This window comes from Oncorhynchus keta, chromosome 21 (genome assembly GCF_023373465.1).
Source record: "Oncorhynchus keta strain PuntledgeMale-10-30-2019 chromosome 21, Oket_V2, whole genome shotgun sequence".
NCBI classification, from domain to species: domain Eukaryota; kingdom Metazoa; phylum Chordata; class Actinopteri; order Salmoniformes; family Salmonidae; genus Oncorhynchus; species Oncorhynchus keta.
In genome coordinates, this window is record NC_068441.1 from 30,883,127 (window position 1) to 30,900,745 (window position 17,619).

A 17,619-nucleotide genomic window follows, 5' to 3' on the forward strand; every position below is an offset into this window, starting at 1 on the left:
GATCTAGCTGGTCTGTCATAATGTAATAGAGACAGCATATCTAGCTGGTCTGTCATATTATTATAGAGACAGTAGATCTAGCTGGTCGGTCACATTATAATAGAGACAGTAGATCTAGCTGGTCTGTCATATTATAATAGAGACAGTAGATCTAGCTGGTCTGTCATAATATAATAGAGACAGTAGATGTAGCTGGTCTGTCATATTATAATAGAGACAGTAGATCTAGCTGGTCTGTCATAATACAATAGAGACAGTAGATCTAGCTGGTCTGTCATAATACAATAGAGACAGTAGATCTAGCTGGTCTGTCATATTATAATAGAGACAGTAGATCTAGCTGGCCTGTCATAATATAGAGACAGCATATCTAGCTGGTCTGTCATATTATAATAGATACAGTAGATCTAGCTGGTCTGTCATAATACAATAGAGACAGTAGATCTAGCTGGTCTGTCATATTATAATAGAGACAGTAGATCTAGCTGGCCTGTCATAATATAATAGAGACAGCATATCTAGCTGGTCTGTCATATTATTATAGAGACAGTAGATCTAGCTGGTCTGTCAAATAATAATAGAGACAGCATATCTAGCTGGTCTGTCATATTATTATAGAGACAGTAGATCTAGCTGGTCTGTCATATTATAATAGAGACAGTAGATCTAGCTGGTCTGTCAAATAATAATAGAGACAGTAGATCTAGCTGGTCTGTCATAATGTAATAGAGACAGCATATATAGCTGGCCTGTCATAATATAATAGAGACAGCATATCTAGCTGGTCTGTCAAATTATTATAGAGACAGTCGATCTAGCTGGTCTGTCATATTATAATAGATACAGTATATCTAGATGGTCTGTCATAATATAATAGAGACAGTAGATCTAGCTGGTCTGTCATATTATAATAGAGACAATAGATCTAGCTGGTCTGTCATATTATAATAGATACAGCAAATCTAGCTGGTCTGTCATATTATTATAGAGACGGTAGATCTACCTGGTCTGTCGTAATATAATAGAGACAGTAGATCTAGCTGGTCTGTCATAATACAATAGAGACAGTAGATCTAGCTGGTCTGTCAAATAATAATAGAGACAGTAGATCTAGATGGTCTGTCATAATATAATAGAGACAGTAGATCTAGCTGGTCTGTCATATTATTATAGAGACGGTAGATCTACCTGGTCTGTCGTAATATAATAGAGACAGTAGATCTAGTTGGTCTGTCATATTATAATAGATACAGTAAATCTAGCTGGTCTGTCATATTATTATAGAGACGGTAGATCTACCTGGTCTGTCGTAATATAATAGAGACAGTAGATCTAGCTGGTCTGTCATAATACAATAGAGACAGTAGATCTAGCTTGTCTGTCATATTATATTAGAGAAAATAGATCTAGCTGGTCGGTCACATTATAATAGAGACAGTAGATCTAGCTGGTCTGTCATAATATAATAGCGACAGTAGATCTAGTTGGTATGTCATATTATAATAGAGACAGTAGATCTAGCTGGCCTGTCATAATATAATAGAGACAGCATATCTAGCTGGTCTGTCATATTATTATAGAGACAGTAGATCTAGCTGGTCTGTCATATTATAATAGATACAGTATATCTAGATGGTCTGTCATATTATAATAGAGACAGTAGATCTAGCTGGCCTGTCATAATATAATAGAGACAGCATATCTAGCTGGTCTGTCATATTATTATAGAGACAATAGATCTATCTGGTCTGTCAAATAATAATAGAGACAGTAGATCTAGCTGGTCTGTCATAATGTAATAGAGACAGCATATCTAGCTGGTCTGTCATAATATAATAGAGACAGTAGATGTAGCTGGTCTGTCATATTATAATAGAGACAGTAGATCTAGCTGGTCTGTCATAATACAATAGAGACAGTAGATCTAGCTGGTCTGTCATAATACAATAGAGACAGTAGATCTAGCTGGTCTGTCATATTATAATAGAGACAGTAGATCTAGCTGGCCTGTCATAATATAGAGACAGCATATCTAGCTGGTCTGTCATATTATTATAGAGACAGTCGATCTAGCTGGTCTGTCATATTATAATAGATACAGTAGATCTAGCTGGTCTGTCATAATACAATAGAGACAGTAGATCTAGCTGGTCTGTCATATTATAATAGAGACAGTAGATCTAGCTGGCCTGTCATAATATAATAGAGACAGCATATCTAGCTGGTCTGTCATATTATTATAGAGACAGTAGATCTAGCTGGTCTGTCATAATACAATAGAGACAGTAGATCTAGCTGGTCTGTCAAATAATAATAGAGACAGTAGATCTAGCTGGTCTGTCATATTATAATAGCGACAATCGATCTAGCTGGTCTGTCATATTATAATAGAGACAGTAGATCTAGCTGGTCTGTCAAATAATAATAGAGACAGTAGATCTAGCTGGTCTGTCATAATGTAATAGAGACAGCATATATAGCTGGCCTGTCATAATATAATAGAGACAGCATATCTAGCTGGTCTGTCAAATTATTATAGAGACAGTCGATCTAGCTGGTCTGTCATATTATAATAGATACAGTATATCTAGATGGTCTGTCATAATATAATAGAGACAGTAGATCTAGCTGGTCTGTCATATTATAATAGAGACAATAGATCTAGCTGGTCTGTCATATTATTATAGACAGTAGATCTAGCTGGTCTGTCATATTATAATAGATACAGCAAATCTAGCTGGTCTGTCATATTATTATAGAGACGGTAGATCTACCTGGTCTGTCGTAATATAATAGAGACAGTAGATCTAGCTGGTCTGTCATAATACAATAGAGACAGTAGATCTAGCTGGTCTGTCAAATAATAATAGAGACAGTAGATCTAGATGGTCTGTCATAATATAATAGAGACAGTAGATCTAGCTGGTCTGTCATATTATTATAGAGACGGTAGATCTACCTGGTCTGTCGTAATATAATAGAGACAGTAGATCTAGTTGGTATGTCATATTATAATAGAGACAGTAGATCTAGCTGGCCTGTCATAATATAATAGAGACAGCATATCTAGCTGGTCTGTCATATTATAATAGATACAGTATATCTAGATGGTCTGTCATATTATAATAGAGACAGTAGATCTAGCTGGTCTGTCATAATACAATAGAGACAGTAGATCTAGCTGGTCTGTCATATTATAATAGAGACAGTAGATCTAGCTGGCCTGTCATAATATAATAGAGACAGCATATCTAGCTGGTCTGTCATATTATTATAGAGACAGTAGATCTAGCTGGTCTGTCATATTATAATAGATACAGTATATCTAGATGGTCTGTCATATTATAATAGAGACAGTAGATCTAGCTGGTCTGTCATAATACAATAGAGACAGTAGATCTAGCTGGTCTGTCATATTATAATAGAGACAGTAGATCTAGCTGGCCTGTCATAATATAATAGAGACAGCATATCTAGCTGGTCTGTCATATTATTATAGAGACAATAGATCTAGCTGGTCTGTCAAATAATAATAGAGACAGTAGATCTAGCTGGTCTGTCATAATGTAATAGATACAGCATATCTAGCTGGTCTGTCATATTATTATAGAGACAGTAGATCTAGCTGGTCGGTCACATTATAATAGAGACAGTAGATCTAGCTGGTCTGTCATAATGTAATAGAGACAGCATATCTAGCTGGTCTGTCATATTATTATAGAGACAGTAGATCTAGCTGGTCGGTCACATTATAATAGAGACAGTAGATCTAGCTGGTCTGTCATATTATAATAGAGACAGTAGATCTAGCTGGTCTGTCATAATATAATAGAGACAGTAGATGTAGCTGGTCTGTCATATTATAATAGAGACAGTAGATCTAGCTGGTCTGTCATAATACAATAGAGACAGTAGATCTAGCTGGTCTGTCATAATACAATAGAGACAGTAGATCTAGCTGGTCTGTCATATTATAATAGAGACAGTAGATCTAGCTGGCCTGTCATAATATAGAGACAGCATATCTAGCTGGTCTGTCATATTATTATAGAGACAGTCGATCTAGCTGGTCTGTCATATTATAATAGATACAGTAGATCTAGCTGGTCTGTCATAATACAATAGAGACAGTAGATCTAGCTGGTCTGTCATATTATAATAGAGACAGTAGATCTAGCTGGCCTGTCATAATATAATAGAGACAGCATATCTAGCTGGTCTGTCATATTATTATAGAGACAGTAGATCTATCTGGTCTGTCATAATACAATAGAGACAGTAGATCTAGCTGGTCTGTCAAATAATAATAGAGACAGTAGATCTAGCTGGTCTGTCATATTATAATAGCGACAATCGATCTAGCTGGTCTGTCATATTATAATAGAGACGGTAGATCTAGCTGGTCTGTCAAATAATAATAGAGACAGTAGATCTAGCTGGTCTGTCATAATGTAATAGAGACAGCATATATAGCTGGCCTGTCATAATATAATAGAGACAGCATATCTAGCTGGTCTGTCAAATTATAATAGAGACAATAGATCTAGCTGGTCTGTCATATTATTATAGACAGTAGATCTAGCTGGTCTGTCATATTATAATAGATACAGTAAATCTAGCTGGTCTGTCATATTATTATAGAGACGGTAGATCTACCTGGTCTGTCGTAATATAATAGAGACAGTAGATCTAGCTGGTCTGTCATAATACAATAGAGACAGTAGATCTAGCTGGTCTGTCAAATAATAATAGAGACAGTAGATCTAGATGGTCTGTCATAATATAATAGAGACAGTAGATCTAGCTGGTCTGTCATATTATAATAGAGACAATAGATCTAGCTGGTCTGTCATATTATTATAGACAGTAGATCTAGCTGGTCTGTAATATTATAATAGATACAGTAAATCTAGCTGGTCTGTCATACTATTATAGAGACGGTAGATCTACCTGGTCTGTCGTAATATAATAGAGACAGTAGATCTAGCTGGTCTGTCATAATACAATAGAGACAGTAGATCTAGCTGGTCTGTCATATTATAATAGAGACAGTAGGTCTAGCTGGTCTGTCATAATATAATAGAGACAGTAGATCTAGCTGGTCTGTCATATTATAATAGAGACAATAGATCTAGCTGGTCTATCATATTATTATAGAGACAGTCGATCTAGCTGGTCTGTCATATTATAATAGATACAGTAGATCTAGATGGTCTGTCATAATATAATAGAGACAGTAGATCTAGCTGGTCTGTCATATTATAATAGAGACAATAGATCTAGCTGGTCTGTCATATTATTATAGAGACAGTAGATCTAGCTGGTCTGTCATAATGTAATAGAGACAGCATATCTAGCTGGTCTGTCATATTATAATAGCGACAATAGATCTAGCTGGTCTGTCATATTATAATAGAGACAGCATATCTAGCTGGCCTGTCATAATATAATAGAGACAGCAAATCTAGCTGGTCTGTCATATTATTATAGTGACAGTCCATCTAGTTGGTCTGTCATATTATAATAGATACAGTAAATCTAGCTGGTCTGTCATATTATTATAGAGACGGTAGATCTACCTGGTCTGTCGTAATATAATAGAGACAGTAGATCTAGCTGGTCTGTCATAATACAATAGAGACAGTAGATCTAGCTGGTCTGTCAAATAATAATAGAGACAGTAGATCTAGCTGGTCTGTCATAATGTAATAGAGACAGCATATCTAGCTGGTCTGTCATATTATAATAGCGACAATAGATCTAGCTGGTCTGTCATATTATAATAGAGACAGCATATCTAGCTGGCCTGTCATAATATAATAGAGACAGCATATCTAGCTGGTCTGTTATATTATTATAGTGACAGTCGATCTAGCTGGTCTGTCATATTATAATAGATACAGTATATCTAGATGGTCTGTCATAATATAATAGAGACAGTAGATCTAGCTGGTCTGTCATATTATAATAGAGACAATAGATCTAGCTGGTCTGTCATATTATTATAGAGACAGTAGATCTAGCTGGTCTGTCATATTATAATAGATACAGTAAATCTAGCTGGTCTGTCATATTATAATAGCGACAATCGATCTAGCTGGTCTGTCATATTATAATAGAGACGGTAGATCTAGCTGGTCTGTCAAATAATAATAGAGACAGTAGATCTAGCTGGTCTGTCATAATGTAATAGAGACAGCATATATAGCTGGCCTGTCATAATATAATAGAGACAGCATATCTAGCTGGTCTGTCAAATTATAATAGAGACAATAGATCTAGCTGGTCTGTCATATTATTATAGACAGTAGATCTAGCTGGTCTGTCATATTATAATAGATACAGTAAATCTAGCTGGTCTGTCATATTATTATAGAGACGGTAGATCTACCTGGTCTGTCGTAATATAATAGAGACAGTAGATCTAGCTGGTCTGTCATAATACAATAGAGACAGTAGATCTAGCTGGTCTGTCAAATAATAATAGAGACAGTAGATCTAGATGGTCTGTCATAATATAATAGAGACAGTAGATCTAGCTGGTCTGTCATATTATAATAGAGACAATAGATCTAGCTGGTCTGTCATATTATTATAGACAGTAGATCTAGCTGGTCTGTAATATTATAATAGATACAGTAAATCTAGCTGGTCTGTCATATTATTATAGAGACGGTAGATCTACCTGGTCTGTCGTAATATAATAGAGACAGTAGATCTAGCTGGTCTGTCATAATACAATAGAGACAGTAGATCTAGCTGGTCTGTCATATTATAATAGAGACAGTAGGTCTAGCTGGTCTGTCATAATATAATAGAGACAGTAGATCTAGCTGGTCTGTCATATTATAATAGAGACAATAGATCTAGCTGGTCTATCATATTATTATAGAGACAGTCGATCTAGCTGGTCTGTCATATTATAATAGATACAGTAGATCTAGATGGTCTGTCATAATATAATAGAGACAGTAGATCTAGCTGGTCTGTCATATTATAATAGAGACAATAGATCTAGCTGGTCTGTCATATTATTATAGAGACAGTAGATCTAGCTGGTCTGTCATAATGTAATAGAGACAGCATATCTAGCTGGTCTGTCATATTATAATAGCGACAATAGATCTAGCTGGTCTGTCATATTATAATAGAGACAGCATATCTAGCTGGCCTGTCATAATATAATAGAGACAGCAAATCTAGCTGGTCTGTCATATTATTATAGTGACAGTCGATCTAGCTGGTCTGTCATATTATAATAGATACAGTAAATCTAGCTGGTCTGTCATATTATTATAGAGACGGTAGATCTACCTGGTCTGTCGTAATATAATAGAGACAGTAGATCTAGCTGGTCTGTCATAATACAATAGAGACAGTAGATCTAGCTGGTCTGTCAAATAATAATAGAGACAGTAGATCTAGCTGGTCTGTCATAATGTAATAGAGACAGCATATCTAGCTGGTCTGTCATATTATAATAGCGACAATAGATCTAGCTGGTCTGTCATATTATAATAGAGACAGCATATCTAGCTGGCCTGTCATAATATAATAGAGACAGCATATGTAGCTGGTCTGTTATATTATTATAGTGACAGTCGATCTAGCTGGTCTGTCATATTATAATAGATACAGTATATCTAGATGGTCTGTCATATTATAATAGAGACAATAGATCTAGCTGGTCTGTCATATTATTATAGAGACAGTAGATCTAGCTGGTCTGTCATATTATAATAGATACAGTAAATCTAGCTGGTCTGTCATATTATTATAGAGATGGTAGATCTACCTGGTCTGTCGTAATATAATAGAGACAGTAGATCTAGCTGGTCTGTCATAATATAATAGAGACAGTAGATGTAGCTGGTCTGTCATATTATAATAGAGACAGTAGATCTAGCTGGTCTGTCATAATACAATAGAGACAGTAGATCTAGCTGGTCTGTCGTAATATAATAGAGACAGTAGATCTAGCTGGTCTGTCATAATATAATAGAGACAGTAGATGTAGCTGGTCTGTCATATTATAATAGAGACAGTAGATCTAGCTGGTCTGTCATAATACAATAGAGACAGTAGATCTAGCTGGTCTGTCATAATACAATAGAGACAGTAGATCTAGCTGGTCTGTCATATTATAATAGAGACAGTAGATCTAGCTGGCCTGTCATAATATAGAGACAGCATATCTAGCTGGTCTGTCATATTATTATAGAGACAGTCGATCTAGCTGGTCTGTCATATTATAATAGATACAGTAGATCTAGCTGGTCTGTCATAATACAATAGAGACAGTAGATCTAGCTGGCCTGTCATAATATAATAGAGACAGCATATCTAGCTGGTCTGTCATATTATTACAGAGACAGTAGATCTAGCTGGTCTGTCATAATACAATAGAGACAGTAGATCTAGCTGGTCTGTTAAATAATAATAGAGACAGTAGATCTAGCTGGTCTGTCATATTATAATAGCGACAATCGATCTAGCTGGTCTGTCATATTATAATAGAGACAGTAGATCTAGCTGGTCTGTCAAATAATAATAGAGACAGTAGATCTAGCTGGTCTGTCATAATGTAATAGAGACAGCATATCTAGCTGGCCTGTCATAATATAATAGAGACAGCATATCTAGCTGGTCTGTCATATTATTATAGAGACAGTCGATCTAGCTGGTCTGTCATATTATAATAGATACAGTATATCTAGATGGTCTGTCATAATATAATAGAGACAGTAGATCTAGCTGGTCTGTCATATTATAATAGAGACAATAGATCTAGCTGGTCTGTCATATTATTATAGACAGTAGATCTAGCTGGTCTGTCATATTATAATAGATACAGTAAATCTAGCTGGTCTGTCATATTATTATAGAGACGGTAGATCTACCTGGTCTGTCGTAATATAATAGAGACAGTAGATCTAGCTGGTCTGTCATAATACAATAGAGACAGTAGATCTAGCTGGTCTGTCATATTATAATAGAGACAGTAGATCTAGCTGGTCGGTAACATTATAATAGAGACAGTAGATATAGCTGGTCTGTCATAATATAATAGCGACAGTAGATCTAGCTGGTCTGTCATATTATAATAGAGACAGTAGATCTAGCTGGCCTGTCATAATATAATAGAGACAGCATATCTAGCTGGTCTGTCATATTATTATAGAGACAGTCGATCTAGCTGGTCTGTCATATTATAATAGATACAGTAGATCTAGCTGGTCTGTCATATTATTATAGAGACAGTAGCTCTAGCTGGTCTGTCATAATATAATAGAGACAGTAGATTTAGCTGGTCTTTCATAATACAATAGAGACAGAGACAGTAGATCTAGCTGGTCTGTCATAATATAATAGAGACAGTAGATCTAGCTGGTCTGTCATAATTTAATAGAGACAGTAGTTCTAGCTGCTCTGTCATAATACAATAGAGACAGTAGATCTAGTTGGTCTGTCATAATATAATAGAGACATAGAGACAGTAGATCTAGCTGGTTCTGTCATATTATAATAGAGACAGTAGATCTAGCTGGAGCTGGTCTGTCATAATATAATAGCGACATTAGATCTACCTGGTCTTTCATAATATAATAGAGAAAGTAGATCTAGCTGGTCTCTCATAATACAATAGAGACAGTAGATCTAGCTGGTCTGTCATAATGTAATAGAGACAGCATATCTAGCGGGTCTGTCATATTATAATAGCGACAATCGATCTAGCTGGTCTGTCATATTATAATAGAGACAGCATATCTAGCTGGCCTGTCATAATATAATAGAGACAGCATATCTAGCTGGTCTGTCATATTATTATAGAGACAGTCGATCTAGCTGGTCTGTCATATTATAATAGATACAGTATATCTAGATGGTCTGTCATAATATAATAGAGACAGTAGATCTAGCTGGTCTGTCATATTATAATAGAGACAATAGATCTAGCTGGTCTGTCATATTATTATAGACAATAGATCTAGCTGGTCTGTCATATTATTATAGACAGTAGATCTAGCTGGTCTGTCATATTATTATAGAGACGGTAGATCTACCTGGTCTGTCGTAATATAATAGAGACAGTAGATCTAGGTGGTCTGTCATAATACAATAGAGACAGTAGATCTAGCTGGTCTGTCATATTATAATAGAGACAGTAGATCTAGCTGGTCGGTCACATTATAGTAGAGACAGTAGATCTAGCTGGTCGGTCACATTATAATAGAGACAGTAGATGTAGCTGGTCTGTCATATTATAATAGAGACAGTAGATCTAGCTGGTCTGTCATAATACAATAGAGACAGCATATCTAGCTGGTCTGTCATATTATTATAGAGACAGTCGATCTAGCTGGTCTGTCATATTATAATAGATACAGTATATCTAGCTGGTCTGTCATATTATAATAGAGACAGTAGATCTAGCTGGTCTGTCATAATACAATAGAGACAGTAGATCTAGCTGGTCTGTCATAATATTATAGCGACAGTAGATCTAGCTGGTCTGTCATATTATAATAGAAACAGTAGATCTAGCTAGCCTGTCATAATATAATAGAGACAGCATATCTAGCTCGTCTGTCATATTATTATAGAGACAGTAGATCTAGCTGGTCTGTCATATTATAGACAATAGATCTAGCTGGTCTCTCATATTATAATAGAGACAGGAAATCTAGTTGGTCTGTCATATTATAATAGATACGGTAGATCTAGCTGGTCTGTCATATTATAATAGATACAGTATATCTAGATGGTCTGTCATAATATAATAGAGACAGTAGATCTAGCTGGTCTGTCATATTATAATAGAGACAGTAGATCTAGCTGGTCTGTCATAATACAATAGAGACAGTAGATCTAGCTGGTCTGTCATAATATTATAGCGACAGTAGATCTAGCTGGTCTGTCATATTATAATAGAAACAGTAGATCTAGCTGGTCTGTCATATTATAATAGAGACAGTAGATCTAGCTGGTCTGTCATATTATAATAGAGACAGTAGATCTAGCTGGTCTGTCATAATACAATAGAGACAGTAGATCTAGCTGGTCTGTCAAATAATAATAGAGACAGTAGATCTAGCTGGTCTGTCATAATGTAATAGAGACAGCATATCTAGCTGGCCTGTCATAATATAATAGAGACAGCATATCTAGCTGGTCTGTCATATTATTATAGAGACAGTCGATCTAGCTGGTCTGTCATATTATAATAGATACAGTATATCTAGATGGTCTGTCATAATATAATAGAGACAGTAGATCTAGCTGGTCTGTCATATTATAATAGAGACAATAGATCTAGCTGGTCTGTCATATTATTATAGAGACAGTAGATCTAGCTGGTCTGTCATATTATAATAGATACAGTAAATCTAGCTGGTCTGTCATATTATTATAGAGACGGTAGATCTACCTGGTCTGTCGTAATATAATAGAGACAGTAGATCTAGCTGGTCTGTCATAATACAATAGAGACAGTAGATCTAGCTGGTCTGTCATATTATAATAGAGACAGTAGATCTAGCTGGTCGGTAACATTATAATAGAGACAGTAGATATAGCTGGTCTGTCATAATATAATAGCGACAGTAGATCTAGCTGGTCTGTCATATTATACTAGAGACAGTAGATCTAGCTGGCCTGTCATAATATAATAGAGACAGCATATCTAGCTGGTCTGTCATATTATTATAGAGACAGTCGATCTAGCTGGTCTGTCATATTATAATAGATACAGTAGATCTAGCTGGTCTGTCATATTATTATAGAGACAGTAGCTCTAGCTGGTCTGTCATAATATAATAGAGACAGTAGATTTAGCTGGTCTTTCATAATACAATAGAGACAGAGACAGTAGATCTAGCTGGTCTGTCATAATATAGTAGAGACAGTAGATCTAGCTGGTCTGTCATAATTTAATAGAGACAGTAGTTCTAGCTGCTCTGTCATAATACAATAGAGACAGTAGATCTAGTTGGTCTGTCATAATATAATAGAGACATAGAGACAGTAGATCTAGCTGGTTCTGTCATATTATAATAGAGACAGTAGATCTAGCTGGAGCTGGTCTGTCATAATATAATAGCGACATTAGATCTACCTGGTCTTTCATAATATAATAGAGAAAGTAGATCTAGCTGGTCTCTCATAATACAATAGAGACAGTAGATCTAGCTGGTCTGTCATAATGTAATAGAGACAGCATATCTAGCGGGTCTGTCATATTATAATAGCGACAATCGATCTAGCTGGTCTGTCATATTATAATAGAGACAGCATATCTAGCTGGCCTGTCATAATATAATAGAGACAGCATATCTAGCTGGTCTGTCATATTATTATAGAGACAGTCGATCTAGCTGGTCTGTCATATTATAATAGATACAGTATATCTAGATGGTCTGTCATAATATAATAGAGACAGTAGATCTAGCTGGTCTGTCATATTATAATAGAGACAATAGATCTAGCTGGTCTGTCATATTATTATAGACAATAGATCTAGCTGGTCTGTCATATTATTATAGACAGTAGATCTAGCTGGTCTGTCATATTATTATAGAGACGGTAGATCTACCTGGTCTGTCGTAATATAATAGAGACAGTAGATCTAGGTGGTCTGTCATAATACAATAGAGACAGTAGATCTAGCTGGTCTGTCATATTATAATAGAGACAGTAGATCTAGCTGGTCGGTCACATTATAGTAGAGACAGTAGATCTAGCTGGTCGGTCACATTATAATAGAGACAGTAGATGTAGCTGGTCTGTCATATTATAATAGAGACAGTAGATCTAGCTGGTCTGTCATAATACAATAGAGACAGCATATCTAGCTGGTCTGTCATATTATTATAGAGACAGTCGATCTAGCTGGTCTGTCATATTATAATAGATACAGTATATCTAGCTGGTCTGTCATATTATAATAGAGACAGTAGATCTAGCTGGTCTGTCATAATACAATAGAGACAGTAGATCTAGCTGGTCTGTCATAATATTATAGCGACAGTAGATCTAGCTGGTCTGTCATATTATAATAGAAACAGTAGATCTAGCTAGCCTGTCATAATATAATAGAGACAGCATATCTAGCTCGTCTGTCATATTATTATAGAGACAGTAGATCTAGCTGGTCTGTCATATTATAGACAATAGATCTAGCTGGTCTCTCATATTATAATAGAGACAGGAAATCTAGTTGGTCTGTCATATTATAATAGATACGGTAGATCTAGCTGGTCTGTCATATTATAATAGATACAGTATATCTAGATGGTCTGTCATAATATAATAGAGACAGTAGATCTAGCTGGTCTGTCATATTATAATAGAGACAGTAGATCTAGCTGGTCTGTCATAATACAATAGAGACAGTAGATCTAGCTGGTCTGTCATAATATTATAGCGACAGTAGATCTAGCTGGTCTGTCATATTATAATAGAAACAGTAGATCTAGCTGGTCTGTCATATTATAATAGAGACAGTAGATCTAGCTGGTCTGTCATATTATAATAGAGACAGTAGATCTAGCTGGTCTGTCATAATACAATAGAGACAGTAGATCTAGCTGGTCTGTCAAATAATAATAGAGACAGTAGATCTAGCTGGTCTGTCATAATGTAATAGAGACAGCATATCTAGCTGGCCTGTCATAATATAATAGAGACAGCATATCTAGCTGGTCTGTCATATTATTATAGAGACAGTCGATCTAGCTGGTCTGTCATATTATAATAGATACAGTATATCTAGATGGTCTGTCATAATATAATAGAGACAGTAGATCTAGCTGGTCTGTCATATTATAATAGAGACAATAGATCTAGCTGGTCTGTCATATTATTATAGACAGTAGATCTAGCTGGTCTGTCATATTATAATAGATACAGTAAATCTAGCTGGTCTGTCATATTATTATAGAGACGGTAGATCTACCTGGTCTGTCGTAATATAATAGAGACAGTAGATCTAGCTGGTCTGTCATAATACAATAGAGACAGTAGATCTAGCTGGTCTGTCATATTATAATAGAGACAGTAGATCTAGCTGGTCTGTCATATTATAATAGAGACAGTAGATCTAGCTGGTCTGTCATAATATAATAGCGACAGTAGATCTAGCTGGTCTGTCATATTATAATAGAGACAGTAGATCTAGCTGGCCTGTCATAATATAATAGAGACAGCATATCTAGCTGGTCTGTCATATTATTATAGAAACAGTCGATCTAGCTGGTCTGTCATATTATAATAGATACAGTAGATCTAGCTGGTCTGTCATATTATTATAGAGACAGTAGCTCTAGCTGGTCTGTCATAATATAATAGAGACAGTAGATTTAGCTGGTCTTTCATAATACAATAGAGACAGAGACAGTAGATCTAGCTGGTTTGTCATATTATAATAGAGACAGTAGATATAGCTGGTCTGTCATAATATAGTAGAGACAGTAGATCTAGCTGGTCTGTCATAATTTAATAGAGACAGTAGTTCTAGCTGCTCTGTCATAATACAATAGAGACAGTAGATCTAGTTGGTCTGTCATAATATAATAGAGACATAGAGACAGTAGATCTAGCTGGTTCTGTCATATTATAATAGAGACAGTAGATCTAGCTGGAGCTGGTCTGTGATAATATAATAGCGACATTAGATCTACCTGGTCTTTCATAATATAATAGAGAAAGTAGATCTAGCTGGTCTCTCATAATACAATAGAGACAGTAGATCTAGCTGGTCTGTCATAATGTAATAGAGACAGCATATCTAGCTGGTCTGTCATATTATAATAGCGACAATCGATCTAGCTGGTCTGTCATATTATAATAGAGACAGCATATCTAGCTGGCCTGTCATAATATAATAGAGACAGCATATCTAGCTGGTCTGTCATATTATTATAGAGACAGTCGATCTAGCTGGTCTGTCATATTATAATAGATACAGTATATCTAGATGGTCTGTCATAATATAATAGAGACAGTAGATCTAGCTGGCCTGTCATATTATAATAGAGACAATAGATCTAGCTGGTCTGTCATATTATTATAGACAATAGATCTAGCTGGTCTGTCATATTATTATAGACAGTAGATCTAGCTGGTCTGTCATATTATTATAGAGACGGTAGATCTACCTGGTCTGTCGTAATATAATAGAGACAGTAGATCTAGGTGGTCTGTCATAATACAATAGAGACAGTAGATCTAGCTGGTCTGTCATATTATAATAGAGACAGTAGATCTAGCTGGTCGGTCACATTATAGTAGAGACAGTAGATCTAGCTGGTCGGTCACATTATAATAGAGACAGTAGATGTAGCTGGTCTGTCATATTATAATAGAGACAGTAGATCTAGCTGGTCTGTCATAATACAATAGAGACAGCATATCTAGCTGGTCTGTCATATTATTATAGAGACAGTCGATCTAGCTGGTCTGTCATATTATAATATATACAGTATATCTAGCTGGTCTGTCATATTATAATAGAGACAGTAGATCTAGCTGGTCTGTCATAATACAATAGAGACAGTAGATCTAGCTGGTCTGTCATAATACAATAGAGACAGTAGATCTAGCTGGTCTGTCATAATATTATAGCGACAGTAGATCTAGCTGGTCTGTCATATTATAATAGAAACAGTAGATCTAGCTAGCCTGTCATAATATAATAGAGACAGCATATCTAGCTCGTCTGTCATATTATTATAGAGACAGTAGATCTAGCTGGTCTGTCATATTATAGACAATAGATCTAGCTGGTCTCTCATATTATAATAGAGACAGGAAATCTAGTTGGTCTGTCATATTATAATAGATACGGTAGATCTAGCTGGTCTGTCATATTATAATAGATACAGTATATCTAGATGGTCTGTCATAATATAATAGAGACAGTAGATCTAGCTGGTCTGTCATATTATAATAGAGACAGTAGATCTAGCTGGTCTGTCATAATACAATAGAGACAGTAGATCTAGCTGGTCTGTCATAATATTTTAGCGACAGTAGATCTAGCTGGTCTGTCATATTATAATAGATACAGTAAATCTAGCTGGTCTGTCATAATACAATAGAGACAGTAGATCTAGCTGGTCTGTCATATTATAATAGAGACAGTAGATCTAGCTGGTCGGTCACATTATAATAGAGACAGTAGATCTAGCTGGTCTGTCATAATATAATAGAGACAGTAGATCTAGCTGGCCTGTCATAATATAATAGAGACAGCATATCTAGCTGGTCTGTCATAATATAATAGAGACAGTAGATCTAGCTGGTCTGTCAAATAATAATAGAGACAGTAGATCTAGCTGGTCTGTCATAATGTAATAGAGACAGCATATCTAGCTGGTCTGTCATATTATAATAGCGACAATAGATCTAGCTGGTCTGTCATATTATAATAGAGACAGCATATCTAGCTGGCCTGTCATAATATAATAGAGACAGTAGATCTCGCTGGTCTGTCATAATACAATAGAGACAGTAGATCTAGCTGGTCTGTCATAATATAGTAGAGACAGTAGATCTAGCTGGTCTGTCATAATTTAATAGAGACAGTAGTTCTAGCTGCTCTGTCATAATACAATAGAGACAGTAGATCTAGTTGGTCTGTCATAATATAATAGAGACATAGAGACAGTAGATCTAGCTGGTTCTGTCATATTATAATAGAGACAGTAGATCTAGCTGGAGCTGGTCTGTCATAATATAATAGCGACATTAGATCTACCTGGTCTTTCATAATATAATAGAGAAAGTAGATCTAGCTGGTCTCTCATAATACAATAGAGACAGTAGATCTAGCTGGTCTGTCATAATGTAATAGAGACAGCATATCTAGCTGGTCTGTCATATTATAATAGCGACAATCGATCTAGCTGGTCTGTCATATTATAATAGAGACAGCATATCTAGCTGGCCTGTCATAATATAATAGAGACAGCATATCTAGCTGGTCTGTCATATTATTATAGAGACAGTCGATCTAGCTGGTCTGTCATATTATAATAGATACAGTATATCTAGATGGTCTGTCATAATATAATAGAGACAGTAGATCTAGCTGGCCTGTCATATTATAATAGAGACAATAGATCTAGCTGGTCTGTCATATTATTATAGACAATAGATCTAGCTGGTCTGTCATATTATTATAGACAGTAGATCTAGCTGGTCTGTCATATTATTATAGAGACGGTAGATCTACCTGGTCTGTCGTAATATAATAGAGACAGTAGATCTAGGTGGTCTGTCATAATACAATAGAGACAGTAGATCTAGCTGGTCTGTCATATTATAATAGAGACAGTAGATCTAGCTGGTCGGTCACATTATAGTAGAGACAGTAGATCTAGCTGGTCGGTCACATTATAATAGAGACAGTAGATGTAGCTGGTCTGTCATATTATAATAGAGACAGTAGATCTAGCTGGTCTGTCATAATACAATAGAGACAGCATATCTAGCTGGTCTGTCATATTATTATAGAGACAGTCAATCTAGCTGGTCTGTCATATTATAATAGATACAGTATATCTAGCTGGTCTGTCATATTATAATAGAGACAGTAGATCTAGCTGGTCTGTCATAATA